The sequence below is a fragment of the Haplochromis burtoni genome, unplaced genomic scaffold, assembly GCF_018398535.1.
Source record: "Haplochromis burtoni strain Fernald_Lab_line unplaced genomic scaffold, NCSU_Asbu1 Contig_23, whole genome shotgun sequence".
In the NCBI taxonomy this organism is placed as follows: Eukaryota; Metazoa; Chordata; class Actinopteri; order Cichliformes; family Cichlidae; genus Haplochromis; species Haplochromis burtoni.
Window position 1 is genome coordinate 3,105,205 of NW_024582384.1, and position 19,668 is coordinate 3,124,872.

The 19,668-nt window shown below is 40.9% G+C and overlaps 1 long non-coding RNA gene across 1 annotated transcript; it reads left to right on the forward strand.

The window, feature by feature from the left end:
• Positions 1-850: 850 nt before the first annotated feature.
• Positions 851-9,112, forward strand: LOC121814168. The gene is made up of 2 exons (XR_006054158.1): positions 851-6,594; positions 6,969-9,112. It is a non-coding gene; the product is annotated as an uncharacterized LOC121814168 (long non-coding RNA).
• The last annotated feature ends 10,556 nt before the right edge of the window (positions 9,113-19,668 follow it).

Consider the following 19,668-nt stretch of genomic DNA (forward strand, 5'->3'; position numbering starts at 1 on the left):
AAAACTGTACTTTTGAGTTAAAATATATATTTATAATTTTAATAAATGACAAATTAAAAAGGCATGAACATTTTTTTGTATCGAAAAAATATCGAACCGTGACACCAAAGTATCGAACCGAACCGTGAATTTTGTGTATCGTTGCACCCCTACTGTTTGAGCAGCTGGTGCTTCTTTTTCTAAAAAATAAGTTTGGCCATTATCAGCAAAGATCTGTAGAATACTGTTGAATACTATACAAATGGACAGTGTTTCTCACTTTTCATAGAATGTATTAAGATACAACAAAACAAAAAACAAAAAAAAACCCCAGCCAGGTACAACAAATAGTTTATAGTAGGCCTATTCTACAGCTAAGTCTTTGCTGTATTATTCAGCACAACTAATACATTGTCAGCCATGTGTAATGTAGTTAGATTCACCCTTTAATCATTGCATTTTTCTTTTGGAACACTATTCTGTGAACATATTTCTACTTTAGCTAAAGAGATTTGATGACCCGACGAGCAGTCACGAGATTATAGTGTCATGGTGGTAATGATTTACTTTAATGTGGGGAGAGACAAATCAGAAAAAGCATATTTAAAATTTTTTTTCTCCCCTCCTCCCGGGTTATTCCTATAACACAGCAAAACACCCACAGCTGCCTTATAATATCATTTGAAGTGTTCCGTTTATTTCTGAGGAGGAAATTTGTTTTCGTTTTTCATGGTATTGCCCCTGGTTAAATGTGAAGGAAATGACTGTCACATCCAGCGTTTTTTGATCTTACGGGAATATTTTTATGTTGGTATCCCGTGTTTCAAGTGCAGAAAGCAGAAATAAATAGGTGACTCTGGGTAGGAAGTATTGAAGAAAATATAATCTGATTAAACATTATTCAGCTTTAAACATTGTTCAGCTTTAAAGTTACTGTGCAAACTGTGTAATAAAAATGTGCTCACGACTTTGGCCTTGAGAGCGATAAGAAGCGATCGCCTCATCCTGCAGGTGCAAGATATCTACACGCCGAAGAGGCTAGATTTCCTTTTATGGAGTTGTTTTTCTGCTAGTGCAGCACTTCCCCCTGTAAGTTTTAGAGAATATATACCCATCCTCACAGCAAATCTTTGGAATCTCCTGATGTGAGCTGTTGTTGAGAGGTTGTCTCTGTCTCAATAAAGTTCACTGATTCCCCATCTGCAGGTGTCGCTGTTGTCTTCATTCTCCGCCAGCCTGGTTAAGTCAATTCCTCCTTAACATCTAAAAGAACCTATTTAATGAAGGAAGACGGGTTCACTCTGTGTTTAATATTATTCTATTGTTGTTGTTTTTTTTATATCCTTCAATTGGCGTCACGAACAGGATCCGGTCCAGGTCAACTGGAACGGACGGGAGGACAATCGGCCGTGGTCTGAGTGAACAGAGTTTGGACAAAAAGTTGCGCGCACACAAAAACAAGGTAAGCAGACCTTTTATTTCTGCTATATTGAACATTATAAAATACTTAGTGTCCAAACTCCTAGTAATTCATAACCAAAATTGTCTGGCTTACTTAAGGCTTGTTGAGAATCAGACAAGTGAATAAGAGATAAGTGAATAAGAGATAAGTGAATAAGAAATAAGTGAATAAGTGAATAAAGATAAGAGTGAACTGAGGTCTGACCACGGTTGCAGCCGACGGGTTGCTCTCCGGTGTCGGATACATACCTCAGTGCAGGTCTGGGACCTTGAAAGGGTTTATTAGTAACGCCTTTCTAAACAATTAAAAGGTTAAAGGCCTTGAGAATATTTTTTAGTAATATTCTCTAAACTACAGAAGGGTTAGGAAGGCCCAGAGGACTTTATTAGAAAAGATCCTCTAAAACTTAAAAAGGAAAAGTACTGGTTGGAGTCCAAAGGAGGGGTCCCTTTGATCAATAGGAGAAAAACGGATCTCTTCTTAAAACCCCGATGATTTTAGTGTTTTAAATGTTTTGATGTTCTGTTTGATATTTGACACACATAAATACACGCTGAATGCTTGCTGTGGAACACTGGGCAGGACAGTTTGGTTCTCCGTTGTTCACAGATTACACAATTAAAGGAACTAGGTTCCTCTTTTGGTTAAAATAATACACCACACATAGAATTTTTTTTACACATTTATTACATACATAAGGAGGGTAATGAGTGACTGCAGGTAATGTATGAAGTGTGAATGAGACGTGTGAACAAGGTGACAACCAACTAGCACCCCTATCAGGAAGCAATAGGCAAGGTTACCCGCCAGACTCCGGTTTGGTAGAAGCTTGGTAACACCTGAAGGGATATTTCAGTGCTGACTCACCTTTAAAGCAGCGCCCCAGCTGTTAGTGCCTAACAGAGGCAGAAACCCAGCTGGCCCAAATTCTCCTTTAAAATCAATAAAACAGCTGAAAAAGTATGAAAGAAATGTTGGGTTTGAGTCCCTGGATATTGAGTTGAAGGCTCGGGTAGTTTGGTAGGGAAATTAGGACAGAAACTGTTCCCAGAAGTAACAGATACTGTTTGATTGATTACAAAAAGTTATCTTTCTTCGGTGAGACCCGTTATATTAAATTTGTCGAAATTTGTTAGGTGCTGAATCTGTCAGGCCTGTCAGTGGTTGTAAATATAAGACGTCTTTGTAATATAAAATAATAGAGTCTTGTCTGAGCTTTGTGTGACCCTGTGTGTAACGTGGAGCGGCGGCGCTGAGGGCTATTTTTAGACTGTGTGTGAACATGCAAATGAGCTGTGAACTACACAGAGGACTTTTGCTTCCTGTTTAGTGTGTTTTGTGGGATTTGCAAATAATGATACAAGCTCGTAATAAAAACGCTGGTTTTGTTGATTATAATAGTATAAATAAGGATTTGAATGACTACGCTGAATGTTTGATGTTCGGCTGGATTTTAATATAGAAGAGATAGATTGTGTTTGAGTAAGACCGGCACTTCAGTCGGCAGAGTGTGATTGTGATGAAAATGATATTAAATAAATCTCTTAAGTGGGTTGATACAGGTGGCTACGGGCCTGGACCACCCGGCCCCATAAGCAAACAAAAAGTTAAGTTAACCCACCTACAAACGCACATACACGCAATGAAGAAACAGCTTACACCCATGAACAGGTGAAGATTTTCCAGCAAGTTTAAAGCAGCGAAGCTTAACATACACCCGCCGTTATCCACTACTAACGAATAAACTCTCTGGAAATCACTGAACATGGGTCAGAATTATTCAAAGACCACAGACAGGTCCGATAAAAAATCTAAATTACCTGTAAAGCCAAAAATAATAAAATAAAATATAAAGTCTCAAATAACGGCTCAGTGCGCCTCCCACTTCCGGTTACGTGTAACCTACGTCCGCGAATCGGTGAAGACGTCCATGATCACATATCCAGAACATGCGGAAGTACTTACGTGACTGACTTTGTTTACAACTTAAGAAGTTCAATGCATTCTAATTATTTCCGGAGCCCTTATCCCGAACGATAATCGCCAGAAAACAGGTCAGTAAAACTGAAGGCCAGTGCAGATACTACCACGAAAGCTAAAAGTGTTAAGATAAAGTTGAATTTTGATGTAGAAGTCTCAGAGGAAAGTGAGAAACTAACGTATGCAGGATCATCCGCTCCAGCACAGCGAGGAAGTTTCAGAGGACGGAGAGATAAAAGTAGCGGAGCTCTTCCAGTCAAGGTAACTGGCAACCACAAGCTAGAGGTGCAAATTTAGCTCAGTTTTCCAGCAGCCGCAGACACCCAGAGCAAAAATGAATTTTTGTATTTCATTTAACACAAAGGGTGAAATGTTTGCTGACACTGATAACAGCTTATGTTTTCTCTGCCTTATGCATGATGGAGAATGAACATCCTCTGTGTCAGCTGGACCCTCAGCAGAGAATGAACTCAACATCCTTTTTGTCCGGTACTCTATGTCACACACTGTGACAAACCAGTGAAGATATGACAAATTTAGGGGTTAGAAAAGTCAAATTGTGACAAGTTTTCTGCCGATTGATAAATATAGGTGATTACTGAATGGAAGAAAAGGGAAAGAATGAGGGGAGTAGTGGTAACTGAGGAATAATTTGGCAGAATAGAAAGAGGGAGAAGCCAACTCAGCAGCAGCAGGTGCAGATGTGATGAGCAGGGGGAGACACAGAAAGGAAGCAGATAAGCACGCAGGCCGCAAAGCTAAATTTAATCACTGGGTGTGTTTATGGGAAACTGCGAAACCACCCACATTTTTGTTTCTCTCACACTGATTCAACCACATGATAACTGCTCACACAAGTGAAGGTCAAACAATGGTTTTGCCAGCTGAATACCAGAATATGACATTATGGTCAAAAATGAGAATGATATAGGATTTATTGACTGTACACTTTATCACACACACCTATTAAAACACAACAAGCCAGTATATGTCAAGCAATGTCCCATTTCTGCCGAAAAAGCCGCAGCCCTAGATGTCATGATAGGAGATTTATTGACTATAGGAGTAATAAAGCCCACACTCCTGTCAATCCTGTGCCAAAGCCTAACAAACCTGGCGTATGGCGTTTCATAAAAGAGTTAAGGCAAATTAATGCAGTCAACATTGCTCTGCCACCTCTCGTTTCAGATGTTCACAGCATATTGACATGCATTACATGACACATTTTACTCGTGGTGGATTTATGCTCTGCCTTTTTCTCAGTACCTGTGCATGAAGACACACAGCCGTTATTTGCATTCACACATAGAAATAAGCAGTACACTTGGACTCTTTGCCCCAAGACATGATAGACAGCCCTGCTGCTTTCTCAATGGTGGTCCGTGCTACCCTGGACAGCTTCACTCCTCCAGGGCTGTACGGGATGACCTCCTGCTCTGTGCTGAAAGTGAAAAAAACTATGTCAAACTGCTACACACATGCTTCTCCAGCACCTCCAACAGACTGGCCACAAAGCATCAGCAAAGAAAATGCAGTACTGTCAGACTTTGTTCAATATTTGGGATTCACACTGTCTCACGGAAAACGTTCCATGACTGCAGACAGGGTCAAAGCTGTGACCTCTGTCCCTCGGCCCACTACACAGAAGGAAAGTTGTCCTTATTAGGCATGGTGAACTATTGCAGACAGTGGATACCAGACTGTTCTTTTCATGACCACATTCTGCGTGACTGTTGTAAAAAAAGACAAGCCTCCTCGAATACTGTGGTCCAGAGAAGATGACTGCCTCTTTAAATGCATTAAAGGGAGTGCTGACCTCCCCCACTCAAAGGTGCTGCCTGTGGGAATGCCGGCCTGTCTGAGAGGGGTAGCAGCTTGCGCTATCATGATAAGGGACTGCGAGAAGCTTACACTCTCACATGACACTATTCTACACACCAATCACCAGGTCACGACCATTGTAGCGGACATAACCACACAACATATGCAAATCTCACTATAAAAGCGAGCAGCACACATGATTCGCCAGGACATTTATTGATACATTGCTGTGTTCTTCTGACCGACGGGATGGCTCAGACAGGCTTGACGATCATGACTGCATGACATGTATAAAGGAATCCAAAGGAATCACGTCCAGATTTAGAGCTCATTTACATTTAGAGGCCAACAATGGCGTTACACTCGCCTAACACAGGAACTCGATTTTGCACCATCCAAAACCTGTAAATGTAAAAGACATGTTGTGATTTTTGGGTCTGACTGGTTACAGCAGGACCTATGTCCCAGACTATGTTGCCCTTACCTCCCCTCTGCGCGTTTTGGTAAATGAACAAGGCATGAGAAACCTATCTGCTCCCCTATCATGGACTACAGAAGCAGAACAGGCGTTTATACAGTTAAAACAACAGCTTTCTGTCGCCTCTGACCTTGCTGTGCCAGATTACACTTGCCTTTTGATCTTGATGTTTCTGGAACTGGAACCCATGTCAATGGTATCCTGTTCCAGAAAAAAGGGGGAGAGAGAAGAAGAAAAGTGTATACATATGTAAGTGCAATGAAGAAAGTGAGAAGAAAGTGAGAAGAAAGGAGAGCGGCAAAGCAGAGAAATGAAGGATGACGATGAGAAGAGGGCGAGTGGAAAAAGCTGGGTGTTGGAGCTAAGCTATAAAACCAGGAGGGGGGAAACAGAGTGATAGGAAGGGAGGAGTGAGGCAAGGCTGCAGAAGAGGTGTGAAGACTCATCTTTTTCTGGATGGGTGTGAGTTAAGGCCGGAGCAGAGAGAGGCCTGGGAGCACAGCATAGCCTAGTGGTAATAAACCAGGAAACCCCAGTAGAGAAACAGACAACATCAGCTATAAGGAAGCTATAAAGTGTTTTTAAAATCAAAATATAGTCTTCAGTCTGAGCTTGATATCTTTAAAGTTGATTGCTAGCTAGTTTACTCTTATAGGGAAATCGGTTAAAAGGGACCGTTTCAGAAATTTTAGAAGTCATGTTTGTTTTTGTACATGTTATGAGATATTTAATTCATAATAATACACATATCAAGGGAAATTCCAGTCCCCTTGACATATTTTGTTTTAAATTGTATAAAACAGTATTGTGTCCATAGCATAAAATGTAGCGTACGGTAAAGGAAACAGTTGGGTAATCAATTGAATCTAAATAGGTTTCAGTATTGAACAGCATTACAGCAAATATACAGATGTTTTTCTCGGGCTTTGCAGCCAAAAAAAAAAAGAAAAATCTTTTCTTGCACAGCCGTTCCTCCAGATGACATTCCATTTTGTCCAGGAAAAGAAATAATCATTGATTACACAGACATGGTGGACAGAGTAGGTAGTTACAGGTACCTGCTGGTGGCTGTGGATGCATTTTCAGGTTGGCCAGAAGCCTGGCCGACAGCAAGTGAAAACAGTGGAACTGTGGTGAAGTGTCTGATTAATCATTATATACCACAGCATGGGTTTCCCGAGGTCATAAGGTCGGACAATGGTTCACATTTCAGGAACCACGATCTGCAGAAGGTTGAAGCCGCATTAGGTTTGAAACATAAGTTTGGCTCAGTTTACCACCCCCAATCCCAGGGGAAAGTGGAAAGGATGAATCAAACTCTAAAAACTAAATTGGCTAAAATCTGTGCACAGACCAAATTAGATTGGGTTAAGGCATTGCCTCTTGCATTAATGTCCATAAGATGCTCAGTAAATCAAACCTCTGGTTACACTCCATTTGAGTTGGAGCATGGCAGGCCTTTTCCTGGCCCCTCCTCTCGCCTGTTAATGTCGGATGAAGCTGATTCAGACCTCGATCCGAGGACATATTATAACATGCTCCGCAGTTTTGTTGCCCAGTATTCCTCACAGGTCGCGGAAAGAAACCAGCAAGAGCTGAAAGAGGAGGCTGCACCTGGAGTGGACTACGTCCTCCTGAAAGTCACAAAGAGAAAGTGGGCTGAGCCTCGCTGGACAGGCCCTTACCGCATAACAGAGCGGACCTCCCACGCTGTCAGGCTCGAAGGGAAAGGTGACACCTGGTTTCATTACACACAGTGCGCTGCTGCCACCGAACCAGGAAGAACTTTGAGAGAGGTGCAGAAGGACCTGTCAGAAGGAGCTGCAACAGCATCACCAACCACTTGAGGGAGCCAAAACTCAACCTACAAGCCGGCTGGTTACAAAAGGGGGTGTTCTTCATACTGAACTAAACATTTTTATTTTTCTATTTTTAACATCTTTTATGATTTTGCTTTTATATTGGCTTGAGTTGTTAAGATTTACATTTTACATTGCAATAGTTTTAATCGCTGAAAGCTCATTTAAAGTTGTGTCACTGATACTTTTTGTTGCTCTTTAACTCCTAGAACACGCCCTTGGCGAGGTGGGGGGAACTGGACCACGTTTCTGTGCCCCATCATCTTCTATTAGAAGACTTACAAGCTAAGTAAACATGTCTTGGCCCTTTCCCCTGAAATGACAGGCAGGCAAAGATGTTCTGTTGTATTCCATGCATTCGATCCCTCTTCCAGAGACTGATTGTTACAGCTCTCACTCCGGAGGATAAGGATCTCGCCCTGCAGATGCCTTTATTGGCTAGTCAACTTCCCACCTCCTCGCCAACGGATGATGAAGACTCTGATCGTGATGATGACGAACATTATCGTCTTTCTCTTGTTTAAATGCTTCTAGAATGGTTGTTTCTCTGTGGTGTTTTGTATTAGGCTTGTTATTAATTGTTTCCCTCACCCACTTCCTCTTGAAGGATATATCTGGTTGAACTGTGTCTGGTCGGGTTGTGAGGGTTAAGCGATGTTCTCAGGGTCTCCGGACTTAAGCCTGAGCGAATGTGTACTCCCACCACTGGATATAAATTGTTTTTTTCCACACCCCTTCCTCACGTTTTACCATATTTACTTTTTGAATGTCCTTAGCAGTTACCGTTCTGGGTTTATTTTACTGTTGATTTATTCTTTCACATTTTCACGTTTATATCTCTCATTATTATAGTATACTCTGTACTCTCCACATTTTTATCATTACTTATGCTTTTTGGTTGCTGGGTTACATGAACTGTTAATTTTGTGTCACTACCCTGGTTGCACTGACTCGTTGTATCCTTGTGTGCAGGACAGCTGTTACTGCTTTCGTCTGGAACCGAGACTGCTTGCAGCCGACCCCTGGGCAGGGTGGTGCCTGGACTCTTTTCTCCTCATCTGCAATGACAGATAAAGACAAATGATAAGACCCGAGGAGTTTTTCGAGCCAGGCTTCGACACGTCTCTGTGTTCCTTTGAATGTTACTTATTTTTGTGTGTTGACCCATTTTAAGATGGGTCAAAAGGGGGATTTGAAGAAAATATAATCTGATTAAACATTATTCAGCTTTAAACATTGTTCAGCTTTAAAGTTACTGTGCAACTGTGTAATAAAAATGTGCTCACGACTTTGGCCTTGAGAGCGATAAGAAGCGATCGCCTCATCCTGCAGGTGCAAGATATCTACACGCCGAAGAGGCTAGAACACCCAAGGCCGATTTCCTTTTATGGAGTTGTTTTTCTGCTAGTGCAGCACTTCCTCCTGTAGTTTTAGAGAATATATACCCATCCTCACAGCAAATCTTTGGAATCTCCTGATGTGAGCTGTTGTTGAGAGGTTGTCTCTGTCTCAATAAAGTTCACTGATTCCCCATCTGCAGGTGTACGGTTGTCTTCATTCTCCGCCAGCCTGGTTAAGTCAATTCCTCCTTAACATCTAAAAGAACCTATTTAATGAAGGAAGACGGGTTCACTCTGTGTTTAATATTATTCTATTGTTGTTGTTTTTTTTATATCCTTCAGCATACACTGATGGAGAAAAAAAGGTCAAATACAACCAGGAAATCAGGATTTAATAAAGTGTGTTTAATTGTTTACGGCTATCGGTGAGTTTGCTGGGTGGTAAAAAATTACCATCCATCCATCCATTCGCGTCCGCTTATCCTGTTCAGGGTCGCGGGGGGCGCTGGAGCCTATCCCAGCTGTCATAGGGCGAGAGGCGGGGTACACCCTGGACAGGTCGCCAGTCTGTCGCAGGGCCAACACACAGAGACAGACAACCATTCGCACTCACATTCACTCGCACATTCACACCTATGGCAATTTGGATTATCCAATTAACCTATCCCCACAAGTGCATGTCTTTGGACAGTGGGAGGAAGCCGGTAAAAAATTACGTCACTCATATATATATATATTAGGGGTGCAACGATATTCGTATCGATATTGAACCGTTCGATACAGTGCTTTCGGTTCGGTACGCATATGTATCGAACAATACAAAATTTGTAATTTATTTTATCAACTTTCCTTCTGACGATGCTGTCTGTGTTGAGCGCTCAGTGAATCTGCGTTCGACTACTCCGCCTAGGCTGCACTGTCGAGCGCAGATCCACTGAGCGCTCAACACAGACAGCATCGTCAGAAGGAAGAGCGCAGGGCAAGCTAGCGAGACAGAAGTTAAGCTCTCCTTGCAACATGGACCTCCCCCACCCTCATTCAGATCTGGCGTTTGGAATTATTTTGGTTTTCATGTGACGTATGACCCTGAAGGTAAGCGAGTCATGGACTAAAGTAAAACAGTATGTTGGATGTGCCATGCAATGCTCAATTACATGGGTGGGAACTAGTGTGTTAGCGCAGTTAGCTCGTTAACGTGTTGGCCGTCTAGCCCCATGCACGGGGCGATCGGCGGTAGCTCGTTAACGGAGATTTGCCGTGTTGTGGCGTTAAGGTCATTTCAACGAGATTAACCTGAAAGCACTAGTGGGAACACAACGAATATGACTGCACATTTACGCCGACATCATCCTAGTGCAAAGACAAGTGGAAGCAGACAAAAACAACAAGCAGCATGCTACTAACTTTAGCCGAGTCATTTAGACAGCTGTTAGCACATGATTCTCCTTATGGGGACCTGATATGTTTAATATGCTGCTGAGAATATAGCCCAGAAGAAGCGGATAGTATAGCTTTTATTTTTGAAAGAGACATTTCTCTGTAATAAACTCTCTTTTCCAAAGATGAGTGATTCCTCAATCAGATACAGGGCTCGCAATATCGCTAGCCCGACATATAACGTAATAATGCGTTGTGTTTCAAGCGTCACCATCTTGCATTTGTGTCTTTAAAAATATCTACGCTCTTGCTAGAAGCCAGGAGCCATCTCAGTCATTGTAGTCTTAAAATTTATTTTGGAGCATGAAAATTGATTTACTTATATACAGACTGTTAATATATTGGGTACTCTATTATTGTCTATAAATGTCAACTGTACTTTATTGTTTTAAATGTTTGAAATAGAAAGATGCCTATCCATCTATGTAACTGCAACTATGTATCACACTTGAATCTCCAGCTGAATGTCTGTGGACGAGCTGATTGTGGAAATTTAGGTATCACATTTTGACACGGAGGAAATGTGGAGTTGAAAAAACAAAGAAATACAAAAAAATCAATATTTCTGGTTCTGCTGCATTTATTTATTTTTTTGCTGTTTTCCACCTGTCGGCTACGAGTCCACTAAGCGCAATGCTAAATTGGTCGAGTGCACCCACACTCACAACAACACCCACAGTTTACAGTGCGATACTACCTTGTCTCATTAAAAAAATATATCTTTGCAATAAAGCTGTTAGTGGTCGTTCTTTACATAGCGATGAAAATCAGTGGCTTGAGAATATGCGCAAACAAATCACAAAAATAAATGAGAGTATTTTCAAAGACATTCTGTTTACATCAGGCAGGATATCAGAATCACGCGGGTGCCACTGAGAGCACAAACAGTGTTGTAGCTGAGGTGCAAGTCTCTCTGTATGTAGGTCAGAAGGAGAGCACAGTCTGGAGAACAACTACAGCGCAGACTTTTTCTCACCTGTAGGGAGTTCCTTCTTTCCAAGATAAATAGGAAAGTGGAGGACAGAAGAGATGCCATGATCAATTATATATTAAATGCTGATTTACAAGGCTGGCTTCAGCAAAAATCTTATTTGAAAACATGCTTTTGGTGTTGCTGCAAGGTAAGTTCAATAAGGAAGATCTGTAATCAGTCATCTGCTTGCTTTCCTGGATGTTTGGCTGATTTTCTGTTCTGTACATCACTGCTGCTTTCCCACACTGTCAATCTCATTACTGACATCATTATTTTAGTCCAGTCATCTTTCTGCACGCCTTCTTTGCGCCAATCAGCCCTCACTTTGCATGAGGGCTGATTGTGCTATCTGTCATGCAACCCACCTCCTCCCCATCTCCTCCTCACAGACACCTTAGTCAGTGCTCCATCCAAGCCTTGGTCTTCATCTTCACCACCACTAGCCTCTAGACTCTGCGGCGTCCTATCCTAAAATCCTATTACCGCTGGGATTCCATTCTGCCACCCTGGGTCATTGCAGTCTAATCGCCAGACATTAATTTCTCTTTCTAAATAAGTCATGTTCAGTTCTTCCAAGTGATCTCTCCTTACTGAAATGCCTGGATCATTGTTAGTGTTCAGGGTAGTACAAAAGGCTTCAACAGAAGTTTTTTGCTGTCTGAAACAGACATCATGATATATAGGACAATAGGATTGTAGACGTGTCTCTTGAAAAGAAAGGAAAAGCTTGTTTTATATTTTCTAACATGTGGTTAATATACTTAAGGGGTTAACTTAAACAAAGGCATTTTTTCCTTAACCTAACCTGCTAAAATCAAAATGTCTGAAATTAAAGTGTAATAGCTGTTTTACGCAGGACACGAGTGCCTGGTCCTCGTGAGAAAGCTGTAATTTCAAAGTTGAGCCATTGTTGGTAGATAAAGAATGGCTCTGGGTATTGGTTAGATCTTACCCATTTCACAAAAGGCGACTATTTTTGCTCACTCTTTGTCTTTCTTGCTTATCAGCATCCCCTACGAGGCCATAAATTGGTAATAGCAGCAGGTAACCAAGTTGCAGAGAGAAAATTGCTAGCTAAAAAGGAGACATGCTAGTTTTCTTTTAGTCACTGTAATTTATTTTTAAAAGCAGACACAACAGCACGTAAACTATGTTTTTTGTGTGTTTTTTTAGCAAAGAAAAAATGATAAAGTCCACTTGACTATACAGGTAGTCAGGAAAACGCTGACAACTTTTCCCCTCACTTCAGGTCAAGAGTCTGGTTTCATCTCCAAAAGTTGATTCTGTTCATCTGGACGTAGCGTTTTGTGGGAGAAATGTTTCGTCAGTCATCAGGTTTCCCCAAATCTTATAAACAATAAATTTGCATAATGACTGAATGACTAAAAAGAAGTCACTTGGATGAGTGACGAAACGTTTCTCCCACAAAACTCTACGTCCAGATGAACAGAATCAACTTTTGGAGATTTACTTACCTGGATGATTGAGAATGCATCAAGAAGTCTGGTTTCTTTTTTGAAAGTATGCTTTCTTTTCAAGCTCACATCAGTAACATCACTAAGTCCTCTTACTTCAATCTTTGTAACAATGATTGCCTCAGTCCATCTCTCTCACAGTACTGACATCCGTATTTACACCTTGTTTATGTCCTCCATTCCTCTCAAGTCCATACATAAACTTCAGCTGGACCAGAACTCTGCTGCTGGCATCATCACCAGATGATCAAACCTGTCCTTCAGACGCTTCAGAAATATTGTACTCATTTAAAGATTCTGTTTATCACCTTTAAGGCAATCCATAACTTTGCAGTGCATTAAATCTCTGAAATGCTGCATGTCAGCGCACTCGTGCGTACTCTCAAGTCTATCCCTTCCCCCTGTTTGGCTACCATGGACCATACACCCTCTCAGCTGCCCTCCCACCAGATACTGGCAACAATCACTCTCTCCATTTTCAAATCCCGTCTCAAAATGTCCCTCTTTAAATTTATTGTTATAATTATTGTTAATAGTAAAGGACAATGCATTATAATATTAATATTGTTAATATTATAAGTATTATTATTGCTATTATTGGTACATTTATAAGTATAATCTTTTAAGAATGGCAAAACCACCATGATATTGCCCATTCCCATATGGAAAAGATATATACAAATCTTATAAAGTTTGTATCTGTCTTGTGTGAAACTTGTATGAAAAGCATACAAGAGTGAAAACAGATGTAAGATCCCTTGAAAAATTATATAAATGAAACTTGTATGTTTTGGATGCTTACTAAAACAATATATGAAAGTAATGAGAAAGTGGCCACTTTCACGAGTAAATCATATAAGCCTTATATGATTCACTATATGAAGTAGGCCACATCTTATGCAAGTCTTTACTGTTTCTTTTCCATATGGGTTAGCTTGTGTACTACCATTCTGAGACCCTGAATTTTTGCATTTTGATAGTCGCCTATGTTTACAGCACGATCACAATGTTGTGTGCTGTCATCAAACCTTGAACTATATCAAAGCTATATGGGAATATGTTTTGCATGCATGGACACATTATAAGTATTGGTACGTACGCTGATGGTATTATTAAAGTCTGGCTCTCTTCCCCAGTGTGTCTTTTGTCCCGTTTACCTCTCTTCTTTTCCCCTCCCTCCAACCCGTAGTGGCAGTTGGCTGCCCATCCCTGAGTGTGGTTATGCTGGGGATTTCTTCCTGTTAAAAGGGAGTTTTTCTTCCCCACTGTCACTGAGTGCAACATGACACCCCTGAACAAACACAAGGGGTCATCTGATTGTTGGAGTTTTCCCTCACAGGATCTTTACTTAACCATGTAAAGTGTCTTGACGTGACCACTGCTGTGATTTATAAATTGAACTGAACTGAAGTAGAATGTGTGCAGTTACTTCCAGTTACCTCATGCGTTATACAGTCACCATTTGAACCAGTTTAAAAGACACAGATAGATTGCTTTTGTGAAATTTATAACCGGCATGTTTCAGTGAAAGCAGGACAGTCTATTTATTTAGCAATAATTCAGCATACGACTGCCGATCCTAACAATTGCCTGCACTGAGGAATGGTAGCCAAGTCAGATCACATGCTGGCATAAAAACAGTTTGCCTTTTTGCTAGCTGACATCACCTGAAGGAGTCTTCTTCAGTTCAGATGAATGTTTTCCTGCTGTGAATAGAGTTTGCTGTGCCCAGTCTGGATTCTGCTCATTATGCCTTTGTCTCTTCTAATAATCCCCATGTTTCTTGATTTTAAGCCAGTTTTATTTTGTACTCAGTATAAAGGCCTTCATGTTGTACTTTTGTCCCAGTTAAGTTGCCACTGTTTGTTTATCTGTTTCCATTTAATACTTTTTCCGATACCGATTTTTCTGATACCTGAAGGTGTTCTGCATTTCCCACCTTAAAGCCAAGGCTCAGTAAAAAAAGGAGCGCCACCTGAGGAATATACTAGGAAGAAAATTCAATATAGCATTGCTTTCAAAGACAATGGCTATCAAGGCAATGGTCAGCTTTCTCTGTCGATGTCCTCGCAATGTTCAACCAGGCTCTCTGCTTCAGACTCTGGTTGCACTCACACAAAAAGGTGTTTGACGCATCATTTCACTCTTCTTTCAGACAAAATGGACAAAATGAATGCCGCCTACTCCAATCAGCGACATTGTCAGATGAACAGGTCATAAAGATATATAACAAACAAACAAAACAAAAATTACATCAATATGAAAGGCTGCTGCTGCAAATAGGACAAGTTAATATATTTATTTCACCAGTCAATACGCTCTCAGCACTGCAGTTTATTTCTGATGTGAGAGCTGCACTTGCGAGCTCTGAAGACATTAAAGGATACTGAATGTGTTCAGGTCTGACGCTCTCCCATAGTTTCATGAAGATGTGCAAATCACATGTTTGTTGGAGAGATCAAAGTGAAAATAAACAATAAAATATTGTGAGCAGAGTTGAATATCTTTGGTGACAAACAGTGTTGGGAAGGTTACTTTTAAAAAGTATTCCACTACAGATTACAGAATGCCCCAAAATGTATTTTGTAACGTATTCCGTTACGTTACTCCAGGGGTCGGCAACCCTGGGCACGCGTGCCACAGCTGGCATGCGTGCCGAGTGACAGGTGAACTGAGCTTCAAGTCCATTTTTACAGTCAGTTACAATAACTCGTACTGCATACTAGCTAGCATGACGGAGTTTCTATACATCTGGGTGGGTGCTATGATGTTACTGATACTGAACTTTATTTTATTCACAAGGTTAAATATTAGAGTTTCCAACCGTCCCGTAAAAAAACTGAATCATCCTGCATTCAGTGGGGGTCGCGAGATTGACACACAGGCATTAAAGCCTCTTAATGCGCATTTTGTTTAGGTTTCCTCCAGAGTGGAATTACCAAAAATAGAGAGGGCATAGCCTAATACATGAAACAGGAAAAAACCGCTGTGTAATCCCTTTATTTCAACAAAGTAACTGTATTCTGAATACCACCCTTTTAAACGGTAACTGTAACAGAATACAGTTACTCATATTTTGTATTTTAAATACGTAATGGCGGCACATGTATTCTGTTACTCCCCAACACTGGTGATAAATAGCCTACAAATGTAAATGATCAATTTGCTAATCTTGTGTTCCAGCAGCTGCAATTCCCCGAGTGTAAGAAAGACTTAGAAGCAGATTAGGACCAAGCAGAAAAATATTTATGCATTTTCTACATCACCGATTATGGAAATCCTTGTGACAAACTGTTTACAGCAGGGAGTCATTCAATGTTTTTTGTAAGATGCAGCTCAACAGGTTGCATATATAAAACATATTCTTTTTGCAGAGAATCTATACAGCACTTAGAGCAGGCTGTAAATAAAGGAATCAGTAAAAATGTGTCGTTTCCAGTCGGTTTTGAGTCTGAACCTGCTACAAACCAGGTGAACCAGGTCAACCTATGTTAAAACTCTGACATTAAACTCCACAAACCTCGGTAACCCATCATTCTCACTTTGTAGCACACCCCGGGTCCAGAAAGGAGGTTAAAAAAACAAAAACTCCTCTGAGACTAACTATAAGGCTTAGATGGAAAACTGTGTGCTTAGTTTCACAATAACTGATCAGAGTTAATTCAATCAACTCTGAGTATTTTTACTGTGAGGAAAACAAAGAGACTTTATTTCAATCCAGTGGGCAGAAGAACCCGAATGCCAGAAGAACAGATTACCAATATCAGCATCTGGAATCCTGCTAAATATACTTTAGATTTTTAAATCTAATTTTTCAGCTCTAATCTGACAGGGACGAAATGTTGGCGAAGACAGTTTGCTTCTGATCTGTGATATTAATCAGATGCGGTAAGACTGATTTTGGTCATTTGCATTGCCAGAGATGGTGAGGTTTAACTTTAAACTTTATGTTTCAACATGTGAACAAAGCTCTTTCCAAAAGAGGTTCAGACTCTCTGCAGCTTGGATTCAAAAACTCCCTTTAGTCTATAGTGCTCTTTTAAAGCCATAAAAACGTTTGTTGGAGATGATGTGAAATATCCACATCATCTCCAACAAGAGGCATTTATCCGATTCCTATGAACTGATCACTGATCAGTGTGTTACGTATGTATATAAGCTTCACACAGATGCGTTTTATTTCAACAGTGATTGATGCAGTAACATACAGTAAGTGTTTCAGAGGATGGCCACTGTAGATCTCATCCTGAGCTCATTATATATCCACAATGATCACTGTTGGCCTCATACTGATGACTGCAGAGAGTCCTGTGTAAAATCAAGTCCACCTCATGATCGAGTAGCCAGTAAAACCACCTTTAGCAGCAAAATCTTGGAGGAATCAGTAGTTACTGTTTTCTTACCTTATTGTGGAGGAATTTTGGCCTGCTCTTTTTCCTGCTTCAGGTCACTGAGGTTTGCAGGCATTCATTATGCCTATAAGATCGTGGATATGCATTATCCACAGCTCTCTTAAGTGTGGACTTCGTCTGAGCCATTACAATACGTTGATTCTTTTCTTTTTTAGCAAATGTGTTGTAGATGTGATGCTGTGCTAAGGATCAATATCCTGTTGTATGATACAATTTGACCCAACGGTGACCAACAGATGGCCTAACATTTGAGTTTAGAATACTTTGGCTTACAGAAGAGTTTATGATAGACTCAATGACTTTAATGTGCCCAGGTGTGTGGCTGCAAAACGAGCATAAATCATCACCCCTCCACCACTGTGCTTGCCCGTTTCTATGGGGTGTTTGAGCTAAAACATCTAGTGCTTTTTTCTTTCTTTTTGGTCAAACATCTCTATTATCCCATCTGTCCAAAAGACATTGTTCCAAAGGCCTTGTGGTTTGTTTAGATGTAAATTTGCACACCTAAGCCATTCTGCCAACAAGCCACACTTGTTCATTCTTTTTCTCATTTATTTAACATTTAACATGTTAAAGTTAGTCTGAGGTGTAACATCTGGAATTTTTGCAGTCTCCCTGAGCATCACATAGTCTGAGCATGTGGTGAATTTGCTGGGATGTTCTCTCCTTGGAAGACTGTTAACACACACTGGAATGCTCAAGCTCATTATGGGTGTACTGTTTTGACAGGACAGCCTTAAATCTTGTGAAAATCTTTCTTTTTCACGTAACTCAAAACACTGAAATCATGGTTACAAAGATCTGTGTAAATTGGAGATTTGATGTTAACTGTGTGACTAAGAGGAAACAAAAAGAGCTGCTTCAGGTGTGGCAGGAGTGGAGGAGTAGGAGAGAAAGCCTGCCACCTAGCAGGTTAGGTTCGAAGACACCGCTACCATGGTAACTGATGCAGAGGTTAAGTTCACTCTGTGGGAAATAGAAAATCCCCAGATGAGTTTCTCTCATCTGAGAGTTAACAGACTCTTTCTGATAACCTAAACCTGCTTTCTGGAACTGTGTAAAGACCAAAAATAAATAAGAATCAGGTCAAATTGAAAGTCAGAAACACAGCTGAAGGAAAAAAAAACTGTATTGAGCTAATAACAAAAGAAACATTGGAGACTATCATGAATAGAACAATAAAACAGATGACATTATGTGGACATCACTCTCCCTAGACCTCATACAATACTGCCTCTGGATATCAAAGCTGCCTGTTAGTTTTTAATAAGCACATTCCTGTCCACGGTGGGTCATTAGGAGCCTGAAAACAAAAACAGCAGAGTCCAAAGAGTCCTTCCACATCCAGAGCCAAAGAGAGATCCACACATGGAACGAATGTGTGAATATTTCAGTCAGTGCTGACACATGCAGTAGGACTGAAAAGCTGTATGCATAACTAAAAGAAAACCCTGAAGCAAGAAAAAAAAGACAAAAAACTTTGGAAAGAAGCCGTTTAGCCTGGATAAAAAGTAAAAGATAATGGTTTGGCAACAATGCAATAAAGAGAAGATTATTACGCCGTGCTAGGAATGGAGAAAGGCAGGGCAGGTAGCTGTGATCTGACAAAGATGAATATTTCCCAAGTTCCCTAGCTCAGAGTGAATGCGGAGCGCTGACAGGCCCTGAAGCAGCTATGGCTCTGAATCTAGTTAACCTCAACAGAGACCTCCTGTCAGAGTGCGACTGTGGTTGAGATAGCCATGGAGCTGCTGCTGCTGCTGGGCCGAGTACGCCTGTACCAACAATCATCCTGACATCCCCTGGCTGTGCGATCCCTAAGCTGTGAAGGGTCCTTACTGCACACCGATCAGGCCTTCCATATATAGCTCACTGGAGCCTTGACTTATTGTGTCTCCACTGCACATGCATGCTCCATGAGAATCTTCACACAGGTGTAACCTGAAGTCCCTTCATCTGTGAAGCTTATGAAAATCCCCAAAGCTCAACTGTTTTTTTTTCTTTTTAATGTAAGTAAACAATGACAGCAATATTGGGACTAATGTGTTATTACACAGAGTAATCTGTTCAGTGTTTGCTCAGCTCACTGTCCATTATTCTTTCTTTCATTACTTCCTTATTAAAACTATGAATAAAAAAACCCGATCGACCTTTTTGTCATGTGGGTTCATTTTGATGACAGATCACAGCAGGCTCTACCTGGGCGAGATCTTCCCGTGGCAGCGTCACAATAAAAGCCACTGCATGCTCATCAGCATTTCATAAGGCAGTGTGACGTTCAGCGTACTGACGGTCACATTATTAAGCCATGATATGGCGAAAAGAACGCGAACAATAGACAGTGAAGCTGTTATCGGTAAACAGCCTCGTCGTCCCTCTACTCTGGACGATCTGAATCAATTTGGAAAGACTGTCAGGTAGTGATAAAAATCAAATGTCAATGTTTTTTTTA